This window comes from Suricata suricatta, chromosome 8 (assembly GCF_006229205.1).
Source record: "Suricata suricatta isolate VVHF042 chromosome 8, meerkat_22Aug2017_6uvM2_HiC, whole genome shotgun sequence".
Classification (NCBI taxonomy): domain Eukaryota; kingdom Metazoa; phylum Chordata; class Mammalia; order Carnivora; family Herpestidae; genus Suricata; species Suricata suricatta.
This window is the reverse complement of record NC_043707.1, coordinates 139019506-139031321: the sequence shown is the minus strand read 5'-3', so window position 1 is coordinate 139031321 and position 11816 is coordinate 139019506.

The window sequence follows — 11816 nt, the reverse complement described above, 5'->3', positions numbered from 1 at the left end:
CCCCCCCCCCCCCCCGCCCCACACACAGGGGCCACCGCTCCTTCAGACCCGCTGTCCTTCAGGGCGCCTCGTGCTGCCCACACTTCCGAGCACCTGGCTACAGATCGGGGGGGCTCCTCAGATGGCCGCAGGCTGGAGGGTTTACTACAATGACCCACAGAACTGAAAAGTGCTACACGCACGAGTACAGTTTTATCACAAAGGAAACGACTCGGGAGGCAAACGAACAGCCACAGAGGGTGAGGTCCAGGAGGATCCCAAACATGAAGTTGTCCCCATGGGGCCACTGTGCATCCCTCTCCTGCACTGTCACTGGGGTGAGCAAGCGCAGAGCTACATGCAGCCTTGGGGTCCTGCGTTTCTACTGGGATTTCATCACACAGACACCGGATTGAACCACTGGCTCACCACAAGGCTGAGCCCAGTCTGCAGCCCCGCCTCCGCACAGGTCAGGCTGGTGTCACCTGACTGGGAGCTCAGGTGTCTTCCTGTGACCAGCCCCCCACCCTAAACCATCTCATCTCTTAGCCTACGCTCAGGTGTGATTCCCAGAGGCTCATGAATAATAAAGACTCTGGTTACAGGAGTAATTTGAAGGATTAATCTCCTTCCCAGAAACTAGAAATGAAGGCGAGTCAAATTCTTTATTATACAACACCCTTTTTAGGAATACTTTTAAGATTTCTTTTTTTTTTAATTTTTTTTTAATGTTTTATTTATTTTTGATAGAGAGAGAGACAGAGCATGAGAGGGGAAAGGGCAGAGAGAGAAGGAGACACAGAACCGGAAGCAGGATCCACGCTCTGAGCTAGCTGTCAGCACAGGGCCTGACGCGGGGCTTGAAGCCACGAACGTGAGATCCGACCTGAGCCGAAGCCGGAGGCTTAACCGACTGAGCCCCCCAGGCGCCCCAGGAATACTTTTTAAAAAGTTTATTTTCGAGAGAGAGAGAGAGAGAGACAGGGAGAGAATGTGCAAGCAGGAGAGGGAGGGGGGAGAGAGAGAGGGAGACCAAAGATCTGAAGCAGGCTCTGTGCTGACAGCAGAGAGCCCGACTTGGGGCTCGAACTCACAAATGGCAAGCTGAGCCCAAGTCGGATGCTTCACCGGCTGAGCCCCCAGGCGGCCCAGGAATACCTGTGAAGACCAAAACTGGGACAACTGGACAGAGATGTGGAGCCCCGAGGGCAGCGACCCGGACTCGGAGCCCCGAGGGCGGCGACCCGGACTCGGATCCATGGTGCCGGGCGGCCCGATGTCCTGTCTCTCACCGTGGCACCAACCGTACTTCGCGGGGCCTCTGCTTCTCTCCCTGCACCCACGCCGAGTGGAAGGGCAGGACTCCGGACCCCCTCGGAGAGCCTGCTGGGCCCCTGGGCCCCTTCATTGATCAAAACTCCTTCTTCCGGCCCGTTTAGTGTTCGTGCTTCTGTCCGGTAATGGTCTGAGGTTGAGTGGGAGCAGCTTTCTCCAAGATGACCTCTTCAGGGCTGGTGGACATCTGCGAGACAACGGTCCATAGTTAGCACAGTCCTCAGAGACAGCGACAGGGAGCGTTACAGGAAGTGTTTGTCCTCCGGGGCCTCGTCCGGAAGCATCCATGTCTTCCCACGGAAGCCCACTCACCCGCTTTACCATTTGTGTTCATACTCTTGGACCTTTCCCGGCGTCCACGATGGCTTTTCTCGGAGTGAACCAGAACGACCACAAAGCGCAGACCTCAGAGAGAGCCGTGACCTCCAAGAACGTAGAGAGGGGTTAAAGTCATCCACAGCACGCAGATGAACACAGCGCACACGCTCAGCGATCAGAATTAATTTAACGTGAGGCTTTCACCGCCTCCCGGGATAGCCCCGTCCGCCCCTGGAGGTTCGCGCGTGCGTTCTTGCTCAGACAGCACTCTGTGGCCTCGCCTCTCGGAACCGCCGGTGCTCGCTGGCCGCGCTCTGCCCCCCGCCTTGTCCTGCTGCCCGCCACTCACCGCCTCTCGGCGTCCAACGCCTTCTCTTGCCTCTCACGTGCCGTCAGCCTCCCCTGTGAAGGCACGAGCTTCCCACGAGCCTGGCTCTGCTGATTTTGTTTATCCCTGGGTCCCTGGCAGCTGGCGCAGACACGTGCTGCTCAGAAAGCATTTGTCAACTCACACGGGGCAGATACAATCTGAGCGTCCAGCCCAGGGCAGGCAGCGTTCGGAGGCATAAAGACGAGTCTCCGTGGTATCCTGGGGGAAGCTCTCAAGTCAGGTGCGGCTTAGAAAGTGTGCTGCGTGAGCCCCCTCCATCCTCGAGGTGCTGGGCTCCCGGGGGAGGAGCCTTGCGCCCCTGGAAGTCTCGTTGAGGTGGCTAGGACTGTAAAGTGCTGGCTCAATCACGTTATTGGACTTCTGCAGAAGAGCATACACAGATCAGAGAAAATCGAAGACGTCACTTACGGAGACAAGAGGCGACCCTTGGGAGAGTTTCCACATCTGGGGTTTCTACTCAAGATGGAAGGTGCCCAGACGCTGGCGCCCAGACGTGTTTTATCCCTCACGTTGTGTCTGCTCCAAAGGACGAAGTTTATACTTGTAGGTCTAAGGTTATGAAGGACCTTGAGCTCTACCAGGCAGCGGGACGCCGAGTCAAGGAGAGTGACAGTGGGGGGATCTCGTAAGTAAGTGAGTGGACGTTCACCTCCGTGGACTTGGGGGTGGTCTGCCCAGCACAGCACCCGGTTCTCAGAGAAGTGAGGCAGCGTCACGGTGAGAGTCAGACTCTGGAGCCAGAGCTCGAACCTGGGTTCAAATTCAAGTTCTGCTGTTCAGTAGGTGTGTACTCTTGGGGAAGTTCTACCTTCTTTGTGCCTCTGGAGATCAGAATAATTTATATAAATATTTATGATATGCATATATACTATATTATAGAATACACTATATACCTACTTTATACGTATATATAGTATGTATGTAATACATATATGCATGCATATAAATATATACGTAATCTTTTCCCTAAAACAATGATTACTGAGATTGTGGACATATTTATTTGTTTAGTGTTTGTCCCGCTGTTTATTTTTGTTTTTGATTCCTTTGCTTTTGGAGTCAAATCTAAAATGCCATCGCCAAAGAGCTCTCCAGTCATGTTTCCTTCCAGGAACTTTACCATTTGGGGCCTTACATTTTACATTCGAGTCCTTAATCATCTGAGTTAACTTGTGTGTGTGTGTGTGTGTGTGTGTCTGGTTTCACTCTTGCACGGGGCTGTCCAGTGCCTCCACTATCACGTACGGAAGAGACGGTCTTTTCCCCATTGTACAGTCTTGGCTCCTTTCTCATAAGTTAATTGACCATAAATGCACAGGTCTATTTCCAGGCTCTTTATTCTGTTCCACTAATCTAGGTGTTTGTTTTTATGCCATACTGTTTTCATTACTATAGGCTTGTCACGTTGTCTGAAATTAGGAAGCACAAGACCTCCAGCTTTGTTCTTTCTCCAGATTACTTTGGCTGTTCAGACCTATCTGTGGTTCCGTACAAATTTTAGGATTGTTTGTTTTGTGAAAAAGTAGGATTGGAATTTTGCGTGGAATTGCATTGAATCTGTCTATTGCTGCGGGTGGTATGGACATTTTAACAATATGAATTCTTCCCATCCGTAAGCATGGCATATCTTTCCATTTCTGTGTGTCTTCTTGTTTCTTTTATGCCTATCTTATAGTTTTCAGTAAACAAGTATTTTATTTTTCTCGTTTAAATGATCCCTAGGTATTTTACTCTTTCTTTATGTACCTGTAATGGATTCGTTTTCTCCAGCTTTCTTTCTGATAGTTTGCTATTAGTGTATAGAAAGGCAACAGATTTTTGTATATTGATTTTATACCATGAAAATTTACTGAAACATTTTTTTTTAGCTCTAATAGTTTTTCTGTGCGTGTCTAGAGTCTTTAGGATTTCTGTATAGACTATGTAGTCTATAGATAGTGACCGTTTGATTTGGGTGACCTTCATTTCTTTTTCTTGCCTCCTTGCTCTGGCTGGGACTTCTGATACTATGTTGAATAGAAGAGTGAGTATGGCTACCCTTGTGTTGTTTCCAATCTCAGGGGGAAGCTTTTAGCTTCTCACCATTGAACATGAAGTTAGTTGTGGGTCTGTCATGTACGGTCTTTATGGCGTTGAGGTGTGTTCCTTCTATACCCACTTCGTTGAAGGTTTTTATCACAAGTTGAGGTTGAGTTTTGTCATGGTTTTCCAGCGTCTGTTGGGGAGCCACAGTATTTGTCCTGCATCGCATTAATGTGGTACATGACGTAGACTGATTTGCAGACTTTCAGCTGGCTTTGCGTCCCTGGAATAAGTTTGACTTGATCATGGTGTCTGATCTTTTTAAAACTGAATTTGGTTTGCTAATAAGATACTGTCCATTTTTTCTTTTGCTTTTAACCACAATTCCCTATGTACAACAAAAAGTTACCTCAAGGACGCGTTAATTCTTTTGTAACAGCCTGTATTCAACCTTCGTGACAAGAACTCTGAACAATCTAAATGCTGTCCAACGATTCCCCCAGAAGTATGTGGTCCTGGAAGATCTTGGGAACCTGAAACAGCCAAATGTCCAGATCTTGGTTTCTAAATAGTGTTCTCTGATCAAACGAGCCAGGGCCCCTTGGAGAGATGGCTGATTCTAAGTCTGTGGTGGGTGGAGAACCGGGGTCCGTGATTACCTTGCTGTGCAAGGAAATGCAGGTGAGTCAAGGGCATGAGGCCAGCTGGGAGGGGGTCTTACCAGCCAGACGTAGGACAGCCTGAGCATCAGGAAGAATAATGGTGGTGCTGGATTATAAGACATTGAGATGAAAAAAAATCTATGCATCCATAGTGATTCTCATGGTGTGGGGGAGAAGAGACAGGAAAACATATCTTTGCAGAAAAAGATATCCAATCGGCGTTAGAAAACTAATCGGATCGAAAGCTAACCCTCTTGAGATCATCGATGGGAGCGAAGGCCGACTCCCCGTGCTGAACCCGGAAGGCTGGTGAAGGGCGTGTCTGCTCTCTCAGGAAGGGTCTGTACAGACAGAGCATCGTCATCAACAAGTGGCCTCATCTTAACCAAGAATGAGACAAACTAATACCATGTGCACTGAGAGGTACTCAGTAGTTGGACCAAAAAAAAGATGCTTAACCCAACTTTAGCTGTGAGGAGACAGCCCCCAAAATCCCACAAATCAACTGCCTTATACTGCAAAAATGTCAATCCTCAGAAAATAAATACCACAATGAGATACAGCTTCCCACCCACTAAGGCAACTAGTGCAAAATGGAAGCGAGCAGGCATCGGGGAGGGCTTGGAGAGACGGAGCCCACACGCACCGGAGGTGGGGAGCGGCCACTGTGGGAGGGAGTGTGGAGCTTTCTCAGAAAATTAAACATAGAGTTACCTTATGATCAGTTATTCTGCTCTGAGAATAAACCAGACAATGAACGGCAGGTGCTGAACAGACATCTGCACACTCGTGTTCGCAGCCCCCTCGTCTCCAAAACAACAGGTGGAAGAAGCCCAAGTGTTTGCTGACTGACGAGTGGATGAACATGGATGGGGCTCCGCGCAATGACGTGCTGTTATTCAGCCTCAAACAGGGACATTCTGACACGTGGAACAGCATCGATGAAATTTGAAGACATTATTAAACATTCTTATGTTTATTTTTGAGAGAGAGAGAAACAGAGCACAAGTGGGGGAAAGGCAGAGAGAGAGAGGAAGACACAGAGTCAGAAGCAGGCTCCAGGCTCTGGGCTGTCAGCACAGAGCCCAATGTGGGGCTCGAACCCACGAGCTGTGAGATCATGATCTCAGCAGAAGTTGGACGCCTAACCGACTGAACCCCCAGGTGCTCCAGAAACTTGAAGACGTTATTATTAAGGACATCACTGAAGTCAAATAAGCCAGACACAAAAAGACAAATGCTGTGTGATTCCAGTCTTGTGTGGAATTCAGAGAAGTCAAATTCATAGTGATGGAAAGTGGGCGGTGGTACCAGGGGCCAGGGACGGAGATGCAGGAGCTCGTGTGTAACGGGGACAGAATTCGGTTTGGGAAGATAAACAGGGTCTAGAGATGGCTGGTACTGATGCTTGTACAACAATATGAACGTATTTCATGCCAGGGTTTAAATTATGGAGATAATAAAGCAAAGGAATGTTCTAGACCAAATTAGAAAAAAAGAGACATGTCAGTGAAATGCAATGTGTGATATTTAATCAGATCCTGACTTAAAAATAAGCTGTAAAGGGTATTGGGGAGCCACTGAGGAAATTTCAATAGGAACTATCCATAATTAATACTTTTAGATTCGTGCCCAAAATAAGAATAACAAACGAAAGCCAGTGCAGCTTTGGAGCAGACCCAGCTGCTCTGCACAGACACCGAGTCATCATATTGGAGCAGGTGACGTTTGCATACGTGTTAATGACTTTCCCGCCTATTTTAGAGTCTTTCCACCTGCGGGAACGGGGGGAGAGCGGCGGCTGCTATTTCTCGGTCTCCTGGGGAGCGAGAGCCCGGGGGGCCAGGCCACGGCGTGAGGACGCCTCCTCCTGCTCAGCGGTTCCTCTGTGCGCCCCCCCTTGCCCAGGGGCTGGGGGACCCACAGGCAGACCCTGCTGGTGTCCAAACAGGCCAGAGCGGGCAGGGATTTCCTTCCACGCTCCGTCGGCGCGGTCCAGGCCTCTGCCCAGGACCGGCCCCTTCCTGGCGGGGCCCCTTGTTCAACACTCACGCGGACTTTCAAGTCGGTGCCGGCAGAAGACCACAGGGGCCTTACCCCTCCCAAGCAGGTGGCCGCAGGGGGCTCGTCCGGCCTCAGAAGACAACACCTCCCCAGTGTCCTGGCTCAGGTCTCTGGTCACTTCTCCGCGTCTCCGTGAAATGAGTAGCAAATGGAGCAGTGAGCAAGGACAGGCACCGGGTCTGTCCGCCTCTCACCGTCCAGGCTTTCAAGATCTGAAGTGTGATAAAGACACTAGGTGACAAAGGGTGAGAGGTAGAGGAAAGCCTCATCCCCTAAGGGCTGCCCAGGGACCCTCGGAGCCTCAGGAAAGAAATACCAGTTAACCTTCTCGCCCCGACTCTCGGTGTCAGCCACAGTGTCCCCCCCCCCCCGGTGTCCCCGGGGGAGCAAGGTCCACCTCGAAGACGGCTCTCCTTGCAAGCCTTGTCGCATCTGGAGGCCACCGCCACCGAGACAGCCTCGGCCCTTCCTCAGCGCGAGCGGAAGGAGGCGGGGCACAGGTGAAAGCTGAGGCTTTCATTTCCGGAGACCTTCGGGTCACGAATACTCAGACCCTTCTCCCAGCCTCCGCAGCCTGAGCTTGCTCTAGACCAGCCGTGGGCCGGGACGCCCCCACTCGCAGGCGCTCCGGGCTGGGAGGTCCGTCACTGTGGCTGGGACACCACCCTCCCTGCTGGGCGGCCGTTTACTGCAGTCACTAAAGGAACATTTTCTTAAAAGATTTTTTTAATGTTTATTTATTTCTGAGAGAGAGAGAGAGAGGAGAGAGAGAGAATCGGAAGCAGGCTCCAGGCTCTGAGCTGTCATCACAGAGCCAGACATGGGGCTTGAACCCACGAACAGTGAGATCATGACCTGAGCTGAAGTCAAACACTTAACCAACTGAGCCCCCCAGGCGCCCCTAGTAACAGAGCATTTTCTTAAGTGACCCCGTGAAGAGTCAGGGGCTCAGATATTGACTAAGCAGACAGGGACCCCCAAGGGTAAGGTGCTTCCTTCCTAACACCTTTGCTCCCGTGGGGACGAAGTGTCTTAGCCGGCGAGCCCAGGACACCAGGCAAAGCGGTTCAGACTGATGATTGTGAGGGTTTGATCTTCCAGTGTTGGTTGGAAGTTAACCCACAGGCTTAAGGCTCAAGGCGGTGGCCCCTCTGTGGGGGAGGAAGCTGGTGCCCAAGGGGTTCCTGTGAGGGCTGGAGGAGCCTGGGAATCTTTTTATTTTTATTTTTATCATGTCAGGAGCACGGGCTATGAGAGCTGCCCTCCAACCTCACTGCGCGTGCACACGGCACGCTGCTGACCACGGGCACCGTGCGGACCGCGGGCCCCGGGGCTCATTCACTCCGCAGGACCGCCGGCCCCTCCCCCAGCCCCTGACAACTCGCCCTTCCATTCTCCGGTCTGGCGAGTTGGACCATTCTAGATCCCTTGCATCACAAGAGCCAGTTTGCGGACGCGATGTCAGTGTCCACCGACCGACGAAGGAATAAAAAAGAAAAGCACTCTGTCCACGCAAGGGGACGCTATTCATCGCGAGGACATGGTGGCAAAGGAAACAAGCCGGACACGGAAGGACCGATGTCACACGAGTCCACTTGTGGAGGAGAACATCTACGCGTTGGCTCTGATGCTGGGAAGCGTCTCTTCTCTCATATTTGTCCCGGGCATAGAGCGCCCCGCTCCCTTGGGGTTTCCTGGGGGCAAGAGTGTCTTTTGTTCTAATGAGGTGACTCCGGGTGGGCTCCCCGGTGGGGGTGGTCACCAGAAAGCCAGGCCTCGACTATTAGAACCTTGGAAGGGGCAGCCCAGCCCCCGTCCTCTGGAGAGAGTTACTCCTGGATCATGCCTGCGGATGAAGCTTCCAGAAAATCCCTAAGGTGTAGGGTGCGGGAAGACCCCAGCTGGCAGACATGTCCACGTGCTGAGAAGCTGACACTCTCCACCTCCACGGGGACAGAAGGGCCCGGACCTCGTCTGGCTGTTTGTTTGGATCCTTTAAACACTTTTGTGACAAACTGGGAACAGTAAGTGTTTCCCTGAGTTGGGTGAGCTGTTCTAGCAAATTGTCCAACCTGAGGACGGCTCGCGAGGACCCCAGGTCTTTAGCTAGCCAGTCAGGAGCACAGCACAGGTGACTGCTGGGGGCTTGCAGCTGGCACGTGGGGAGGGGACGGTCCCTCTGGGCCTAGGCCCCGAGCCCGTGCCGTCAGCCAGAGCTGGACTGAACTGCAGGACGGCCCGGCCGGTGTTGCAGAATTGCTTGGGGTGGAAACTCCCGTGTCTGGGGCCAGAAGTCCCCAGTGAGCGGGGAGCGGACAGAAAACAGGGGAGCCCCCCTGGCACTGCCCGCGGGTCGTGTTCTCCCATGTGGGTCTTCTCTCCCCGCTGGTGAGGGAAGGAAACTGGTGCAGAGAGAAGGAGGGGGCCTCAGGAGGTCAAACCGTCCAGACTCAGCGAGAGACAGTCCACCAAAGTCAGACGCTGCTCCAGACTTTGGACGCTTCTGCGAGTCTCCCCTCTCCACCCCCGTCGGCGCTTAGCAGTGCCCTTCCTGCGCACCCGTGCGGGGCCGCCCTGCCGGAGCACCAGAAGAGGCAGTTTTGGCTCTTGCTTTATTCTGTGACACCTCTCGGGGCCGATGACAACCGTCTTGGGGCGGGGGAGGGGGGTATCCGGCAGGCGGCAGCCTTGTCACCCGGTCATCTGGGCAGGAGGTGCCACGGAGAAGTTACCTTCCAGCCGGGCAGTGACACCGGGGCAGGGCCCTCCCGTCTGCGGCCTGGCTGAACCGCAAGGTACAGGTGTCATAAACAGCGTGTTGGGACATGCTCCGCCAGACAAAAAAAAAAAAAAAAAAAAAGGAAAGAGAAAAGAGGAAGAAAACCCAACGTTCAGCAAACTCTCTGCTTCCAGCTCTTAGTGCTGATCCCGACGCAGCCAGCGAGGGGTGGTGGGCTGATTTGGGGCGAACTGTCAGTGGGGACCCGAGACTAGACTCCCAGCAATAAGAGCACCCGTTCTTTGAGGATGCGGGGGTGGGGGGCTCACACGCATCAGCGTGCCGGCGCCTTCCTGCGGGCGGGAGTCCAGCCACGCTGGAGGGAGCGGCCCGGGGACCCTGGCTGCCTCTCTAAGTCTTAAAGCTACCACTGGGCCAAAGGTTGGGCCTCTGACATCTGCTGAGCAGAGAAGGTTCTACGCAAGCGGCAGAAACCTGCCTCCCGTCCGCTCAGGCCCATCCAGAGGTTCGAGAGAACCCACAGCCCGGGAGGAGCCCGGCTCCCCTCCTCTGCTGGCTGCCCTCCCCCTCCCCACGCCGACCTCCCCCGCCACCCCAGAGCCGCCTCCTCAGTGCGTGCCTTCCGTGTGTGAATAGTTCCCCCCCCCTCCCCCCCGCCCCACCGACTTCCTCTCTGGAACGAGGGTGTGAGGTTGGGTGGTCGTCTTCGCGCTCGGGACCCCGCACGGGCCATCTCGTCCACTTCTCACTTGGGAGAGGGCGTTGTGGGGGGGTGGCTCCGGGGCCCAGAGAGGGCAGGACTGCCCCGGGGTCACACAGTGCCCGGGAGGCAGGCTGACTGCACTCCCCCCCAGACGTGTTTAATCACCGAGGAGGAGGCCTGGGCAGCTGCCACCACCCCCGCCTGTGCCCTGGGCCTGCTGAGTCACCCGAGCACCAGAGCCGGGCCGCGGGGGAAGGCGCAGATCAGGGTTAGGAGATGCTCTGCACGGCCGGGCCTCGGGAGCCTGGAGCCGGGAGGGGGCACCATCGGTGGGTCTGCCTGCCCGAGGCCCCGCCAGCTGGCTGTCACCTCTATGTCTCTTGGCCGGGACTCGTGAGAGAGCGTCCGCTGGTCTCTGGCCGACAGCAGGGCGGCTTGCACGGTGCTGTGGCCTGAGTGCTTGTGTCCCCGGAGCTCACGGTGGGGCTCCGGTGCCCAAGGTGGAGGTGCTAGGAGCTGGGGCCTCTGGGAGGCGTGCACCTCCATGGAGGGGTCAGCGCCCCGGGAGACCCCAGGGAGCTCCCTCGCCCCTTCCACCCCGAAGACACGTAGGAAGACGCCATCCATGAACCAGGAAGCCCTATGTCACCAGACACCAGATCAACCAGCACCCCAGTGGGCGCTTCCGGGACTGTGAGCAGTAAGTGAATGCCTACTGTTTATGAGCCTGAGGACTGGGATTTTGCGACGGCAGCCTGGACTAAGCTGTGTGGGCTCAGGTGACATCCTCAGGCCGGGGGACGGGGGCACGTGACACTGTGTCACCACACCCGCCGAGCAGCGGGGGGGGGGGGGGGTGCGGAGACGGTGTGAATGGGTGGGCAGAGACCTCGAAATGGGGCCCTGATGCCGCCATGGGCTTCACCCATCCTTCCTCGGGCCAGAGGAGCCCGGTGCCTTCTTCCTCGCCCGGGACATTTCACTGGAAAGACCCCAGGACCCGAGGACAGAGGGGGCCCCTGACAGCGTTCCCGGGTCAAGCACGCCTGCCTTCCCAGTCCAGAGAGCAACGTCTGAACGCCTCACTTCCGTGAGACAACGTGGACCGAATGGATAGAAAGTCTCAGCGCAGCGGCCGTGGATGATGAATTTTTAACAGAATGGTGAGACGCGGGGCTTCTGGGGGAAACATATCTGTCCTCATCCCTTTGGGCTGTTTGAACAGAGCACCGCAGATGACACAGAGGGTCTGTCTCGTGGTCTGAGGCTGGACGTCCAAGGTCAGGTCTCTGGCGAATTTGGTGTCCAGGAAGGCCCCTCCCCCAGCTGCGTCCTCACGCAGTGGGAGGGGTGAGGACGCTGACCCCACCCCCAACACTCTGCCCACGTGCCCGGTTACCCCCCGGGGGGGCCCCACCTCCTAACACCCTCCGTGGGGATAGGATTTCAACGTGTGGATCGGACATTCGGTCTACAGTAATCTCCAGGCTTTGATACTGATTTCAAAGAGGCCGGCCTTGACTTCCCCAACACACCCTGTGTGGCTTTGGAAGAGAGCAGGGGGTGTGGGCGGAGTCACCTGCTGCTCCTTGGGCTCTGAGC